Here is a 7,759-nt window from a genome sequence, read left to right as displayed (position 1 = left end):
CCGTTTCAATTGTGCTACTATCTTGGTGGCCATTAGATAAATCTTTGGGAGCTGCGGTAGATTGCTACTATTTCTAAATTGTGGCATTCTTGAAAAAATGCACAAAATGTTGGAAAAATTAAATGTGCACGTGGCTATTCTCGGGCCCCCGCTATAATTTTCCTCCACGGACAAGTCTGCAAAAAGACCAAAATAGCCTTGCTTAAAATCCTTATAAATACCCCTTGGTTTCATCTTATTGGTGACACGAAAAAATAGAGAAAAATATCAAAAAAATTCACCGGCGTAGCAGCCCCCACTAGGCCCTCCTAGCCTCCTTTCACTAGAAAATGTCTGATGTGGGTAAAATTTTTTCTCGTACCCTCTTCGACCTGTGGGTCATCCCACGTGTAAGTACGTCATCCCAGCGCTACCTCAGTGCTAGCTAGACCATATAGCATTTCCATCGAGTATGTCTAAGCGGAGGGCATCCGGTCCTCACATTTAATCGACGCCCGCGCGTTTCGAATCTAGACCGCGCCGGTGGAAGCAAAGCTCCGTTCCAATTGTGCTACTACCTTGGTGGCCATTAGATAAATCTTTGGGAGCTGCGGTAGATTGCTACTATTTCTAAATTGTGGCATTCTTGAAAAAATGCACAAAATGTTGGAAAAATTAAATGCGCACGTGGCTATTCTCGGGCCCCCGCTATAATTTTCCTCCACGAACGAGTCTGCAAAAAGACCAAAATAGCCTTGCTTAAAAACCTTATAAATACCCCTTGATTTCATCTTATTGGCGACACGAAAAATTAGAGAAAAATATCAAAAAAATTCTGGAGAAAAGTTCTTCCTCTTAGCCACTTCTGTTTTTTTTATTTTTGCAATTATTTTTAGTTTATTTTATTCTTTTTATTTCGTTCTTTGCTGGATCTGCAAGTCCGATCGGATTCAATTTGGCTTCTTCCGAGACGTACCGAAGAAGAAGTTTAGGATCGTCGTATCTCTGAGGAGGATTGCCGAAAGATCCGTACATGGGGACAAACACTTCTTCGGGATAGCTTCTACGCTGAGCTGCCTTCAATCAGGCTATTTTCTCTTACTCTTGTTTTAAATTTAATATTAGTAAATATGTAGGATTTGCAACTTTATGATTTAAATGTATTAAATGAACAGATTTATTTTGTGCAAAAATAGATTTCTTTTGTAATAAAATAGATTTATTTTGATGTCGAAGAATATATATATATATATTATTTCTTTTAAGATTTTTATTAATTGTGATTATAGATTTATTTACTTATTTAGGTGATATATTGCTAACAATCCAAAGAAGTGTTTGTTTTTTTATTAGTAATATATAATTCAATAAATCATTCTACAAAGGTAATAATTTGTTTAACCTCCAAGAGGTTTATCATACCTCCATTTGAACTCCTTAAGGAGTAATTTTCAGATTCCATTCAAATAAAAAATTCAAAAATTAGTTAATACATAATAATTAATTCATTGAATTGACTTATTAGATCTCAATCAATTATTCTAATAAGGTAATAAATCATATACTTTATTGAATTGACAAATTAGATCTCAATTATAATAATTAATTTGCTACTACAAAATTAGTAATTAATTATTCTAATAAGATATTAAATCTTATAATTCATTGAATTGACATTTTAGTTCTCAATTACAATAATTGATTTGCTGGCACAAAATTAGTAATCAATTATTCTAATAAGATAATAAATCTTATAATTCATTGAATTGACATTTTAGATTTCAGTTACAATAATTGATTTGCTGGCACAAAATTAGTAATCAATTATTCTAATAAGGTAATAAATCAATTCTAATATATAATTTATTGAATTGACATATTAGATTTCAATTACAATAATTGTCTAGCTAGCCTAAATTAATAATTATTTATTACTAATTCAAAAAATTCAAATAGAAAATTCAAAAATTGATCAATCCATAATAACAAATTTAAGCTTGCACTTAGGTTTTTGCAAAAATTGAATTTGTGTGATTTCTAGTGATTATATCTACTAACTAATAGTGTCAAAGAAAAGCTTATCAAAAAGACATACGTACCTAAGAAAGGCTAGTACTTAAGCGAGCCTAATGCTCCACCACCGATCTGGAGCTGATCTGGCTATTATTTTTTGGATATATCAACTAAACATTCAAAATTCAATACAAATTTTAGTGCAATCTTTTGACATAAACTTTTTGCCTTCATTCTGTTTTCTGTCTCTTTTATATAACCTTGATCCTATGGCCTCTAACACTAGTGACCAACTTAGTGCCAAACCTGAAAAATTTGATGGCCACAACTTTAGGAGGTGGCAGAACCAAATACGGCTCTGGCTCACCACATTAGTGTTGATCTCAGTCGCAGGTGAAAGCACGTCCGAAGTTGATAACGGGTCCAACCCAACTACTTCACAACTTGCTACTCGCCAAAACCCAAACCCAAATCCAAATCGGAGTTCATCCTCCTCCCAAACTGAACCTTCTACTTCCACCAGCACACCCTCTAGGATTCCTAATGAGATAGACTATCATTGCATCCATAGAATCTTAGGTGCCCTTTCTGAGAGGCTGATGACATCTATTACACAGCCAAGAGTACCAAAGAACTCCGGGACACCTTAGATAGCAAATATGGTCTTGATGATGCTAGGATAAAAAGGTTCAAGGCCTCCGACTCCAATAACTTTAGGATGGTGGACTCAAAGCCTATGAATGACCAAATCCATGACTTTGAAATCCTGATCTACCAGCTTAGGGCTAATGGGACCAATTTGGATGAATCATTCCAAGTAGCCTGTCTGATAGATAAACTACCTAATTTCTGATCTGATTTTGCTAAGACCCTGAGCCATACCCAAGAAGGTCTCACCCTAACCCAAGTCTTGAACTCCATTAGAATTGAAGAGCAACATAGGCTCAGGAGTAAAACCTCTATTGGACACAAAAATAATGCGTATAATATAGAGGCTCCACCTAGAAAAAATCAGAACCGACCCTTCAAAAATAAGCATTACAAAAAGAAGCCCTACAACCCTAGAAACCCTAATCACCACAATGAAAAACCTATCTAATCCCAGGAGCAGAAGAAGAAGAAAGAGGAAGGTGGTGTTCGTTTCTGTTATATGTGTGGTCGGATCAACCATTTGGCTCTCCAGTGCTTCTATAAAAAGACTGCACCTTTTCAATCCAAGAAGAAAGGTCCACACACAACCAGTCAAGTCAACATAGTGACTTCCGGCGCTGGCTCCTCTGAGACTGCTTTCAGGTCTGTTTCCTTCACTCCTGAAGTTAACATGACTTTACGAGCACTTGATTGGTGGATTAATACCGGAGCTGGTATTCATATTTATTCGGATCACTCCTGGTTTTCTTCTTATCAGGTCTCAAGTGGAGGAGCTGTGATTATGGCAAATAGCTAGGAGGCACGTGTACAAGGAGTGGGACGTGTAAACTTAAAGCTTACTTTTGGAAAAGTCATGTCCCTGCATGGCGTCCAACATATTTCGGCCGTTAGGAGAAATCTAATTAGTGGTTCTTTGCTTGTCCAGCAAGGCTATTGTCTTATTTTTGAGTTCAATAAAGTTGTAATTTCTCATAGTGTAATATTCATTGAAAAAAGATTCCTAAGTGAAGGATTGTTTAAGTTGAATGTAATAGTTCTTTCAATAAATAAATTTTTTTTGATCATAAATATATAACCTCCTTTAATTTGGCATGATAGATTAGGTCATGTAAATTATAATACAATTAAGCAACTAATGAACTTAAATTTAATACCAAAAAGTGATCTTAAGAACCATAAGAAATGTGAAATCTGTGTCGAAGCCAAACTTCCTAGAAAGCCTTTAAAATTTGTTAATAGGGATTCGGATTATTATATTTGATCCATAGTGATGTTTGTGACTCTGGTAGAACTTCTAGGGGAGATAACAGATACTTTGTGACCTTTATAGATGATCTATCCAAGTTCTGTTACATCTACCTAATTAAAATCAAGGATGAGGTGCTCAGCAAATTTAAGATTTTTAAGATTGAAGCTGAGAACCAACAGAAAAAGAAAATTAAAATCTTTAGATCAAATCGGGGAGGTAAATATACATCTAATAATATAACTCAATTTTGTGAAGATCATGGAATCATTCATGAAGTGACTGCTCTCTATTCTTCCCAATCAAATGGAGTAGCAGAAAGGAAGAATAAGACTTTAATAGATATAGTTAACTCCATGCTTATAAGCTCAGGAGTACCAGAGAATTTATGGGGGAAAGCTCTAGTTTCAGTCTGTTATATCCTCAATAGGATTCTCTCCAAAAATAATGATCTAACCCTATACGAAGTTTGGAAACATAGAAAACCTAATCTTAACTATTTGAAAGTGTGGGGGTGCTTGGCAAAAGTGAAAATGTCTGATTTTAAAAGAAAGAAAATAGGGCCTAAAATATTCATAGGATATGCAGCCAATAGTAATGCCAATAGCTTTCTGGTGATTAACTCAGAAGAAAGCGATATTAGGAACAACACTATCATAGAAGCCAGAGATGCAATATATTTTGAAGACACCTTTCTACTTAGGACTAGAGTAGATAGTGGTATAGCTAGTAACTCTAGTAGAATAAAGACAAGAAAAATAGAAGTAAAAGCAGAACCTAGGAAGAGTAAAAGATCCAGAGTAGAAAATTTTTTTGGAGATGACTTCTATACCTTTCTTATAGAGAACTCTCCAACTACTTTTGAGGACGCAATGAAATCCTTCGATTCACCCTTTTGGAGAGAAGCTGTAGACAATGAGATGCGGTCAATTATCCAAAATCATACTTAGGAACTGACTGATCTTCCTTCTAGTTGTAAAACTATAGGGTGCAAATGGATCTTTAAGAAGAAACTTAGGCCTGATGGATCTGTAGATAAATTTAAGGCTAGATTAGTTGCTAAGGGTTTTTCTCAGAAATCTGGAATAGATTTTTTTGATGTTTATGCACCTGTAGCTAGGATTACTACTATTAGAGTCCTGATAGCATTAGCCTCTATCCATAGATTAGTGATTCATTAGATGAATGTGAAAACAACTTTTCTAAATGGAGACTTAAATGAAGAATTTATATAGACCAGCCAGAGGAATTTATAATCCCAGGTCAAGAAAATAAAGTTTGCAGACTAGTCAGATCTCTCTTTGGTCTTAAACAAGTATCCAAACAATGATACTTGAAATTTGATGAAACTATACTGACATTTGGATTTGAAATCAATAGTACAGACGAGTATGTATACAATAAGAGAGTTGGAAATAAATTTGTGATCTTATGCCTCTGTGTAGATGATATACTGGTCTTTGGGACAAATCTTCAGATAATTGATGAAGTAAAATAATTCTTAAGTCATAAGTTTTATATGAAAGACTTGGGACAAGCTGACTTAATTTTAAATACCAAAATAATTAGAAGTGCAAATAGAATTGAGTTATCCCAAAGTCATTATTTTGACCAGATACTTAATAGATTTAATTATTCTGATTGTCAGCCTGTCTCTACTTCCATTGATCCCTCTACACACCTTAAGAAGAACTTAAGAATTCCTATCCTTCAAAGCCTATATGCTCAAATCATAGGCTCACTAAGATTCTTAGCAAACTACACCAGGCCAGACATAACATATGCTGTGAATAAACTTAGCATATATACTATTAATCCAAATAGAGATCATTGGACAGCATTAGAGAGGATCCTTAGGTATCTTAAGGGTACCAATCCTATAATTTGCATTTTAGTGGGTTTCCTACTGCTCTAGAAGGCTATAGTGATGCCAACTGGATCAGCGATACTTTAGATATTAAATCCACCACGGGATATATCTTTCTCCTAGGAGGTGCTGCTCTGTCTTGGAAATCCATCAAACAAACCTTGATATTTAGAAGTACCATGGAGTCTGAACTGATAGCTTTAGACACCACTAGCACTGAGGCTGAGTGGCTAAGAGATCTACTAATAGACCTTCTTGTAGATGAGTCACCTTTACCACCTGTCTCCTTACATTGTGACTGTAAATCTGCAATAGACAAGTGCAACTAAGAAAATGCCAATGTAAATGAACAGGCATTTAAAAGTGTGTCATAAATCATTAAGATATAAATTGAAAAAATAACGTTATTGCTTTGAATTTTTTAAATCCGAAAATAATTTGGCTGATCAGCTTATAAAAGTTTGTCTAGAATAGTAGTTCTAGAGTCGTCAAGGGGGATGGGGCTTAGCCCATAAAGATAAATCACCACGGTGGGAACCCAACCTTAAAAAGTTCAATGGGTAGAAACAAACCAGAGTGTGATTAAGAGTAGCACTGTTTTATGTTTTCCTCACCCTTATGGCGTTAGTGCTCATAAAAGCAAGCGATAGGATGAGTTTGCTTGTATAACTCTTAATGAGTCCGAGACCCAAGAGGCAGAAGCTTCCTTGCTAGCTTCCTTATTCGGACTCACCTATATTTGCAGTCGTGAGGCCGCGATTATGGAAAATGGGCGATTCCCTAAAAAGCATATGAAAGATACATGCATATAGCCATATTAACGCAACCTGCTTAGAACCAGATCGGGCAATATTATGTGTGATGTTGATTTAATCCGAGTCATGGACCGAGGTTCAAGGTTAAGACTATCTTGGCTCCACAAATGTAATCAATTGTCACTAAGTGAAGGTTCAAACCGAAAGGTACCTACATCTATTACATAATATAAGGTATCCAACATTTTATTTTAATTTTAAAATTATTTTAAAAAAAATAATTTTTGTGGAGGATTGTTGGAAAAATTAAATGCACACGCGGCCATTCTCGAGTCGCGTGCGCAATAGCTAGCGCTGCGGTTTTTCTCCGCTTAATTACCGCGGACGCATCTGCAAAAAGATCAAAATAGCCCTATTTAAAATTCCTATAAATACCCCTTGATTTCATCCTATTCATGATACGAAAAATTAGAGAAAATTACCAGAAAAATTCTGGAGAAAAGTTCTTCTTCTTAGCCACTTCTGTTTTTTTATTTTTGTAATTCTATTCAATTTAGTTTATTCTTTTTATTTCGTTCTTCGTTGGATCTGCAAGTCCGATCGGATTCGATTTGGCTTCTTTCGAGACGTACCGAAGAAGAAGTTTAAGATCATTGTATCTCTGAGAAGAATTGCCAGGAGAATCGTACGTGGAGGCAAACACTTCTTTGGAACAGCTTCTGCGCACTTCGACCTACCTTCAATCAGGCTATTTTCTCTTACTCTTATTTTAAATTTAATATTAGTAGATATGTAGGAATTACAATTTTATAATTTAAATATATTAAATAAATAGATTTATTTTGTGCTAAAATAGATTTTTTGTGATAAAATAGATTTATTTGATGCCGAAGAAAATATATATATATATATATATATATATATATATATATATATATATATATATATATATTATTTCTTTTAAAAAATTTTATTAATTATAATTATAGATTTATTTGCTTATTTAGGTAATATATTGCTAACACAAAATACACATTCCTAAAATTACCAGAAAAAAAAAAGGTAGTTTTAATCTGACTCTTGGTGAAAAAGTGTTCGTACTCTAATTTCGTTAGAATGTATGGGTTAACAGAGAGCAGTTATTCAGACAAAAGTGCAGCACGAACCATCTACCACCTCATCATTTCAAAGCATCCATCTTTCATGCTGTTGTATTGAGAGTGTAAGACTAAATAAAAGCCATCCATC

Source organism: Phoenix dactylifera, chromosome 8 (assembly GCF_051530095.1).
Source record: "Phoenix dactylifera cultivar Ajwa chromosome 8, Ajwa_hap1_PhDact_Kaust_v1.1, whole genome shotgun sequence".
Classification (NCBI taxonomy): Eukaryota; Viridiplantae; Streptophyta; class Magnoliopsida; order Arecales; family Arecaceae; genus Phoenix; species Phoenix dactylifera.
This window is presented reverse-complemented; position numbering follows the sequence as displayed.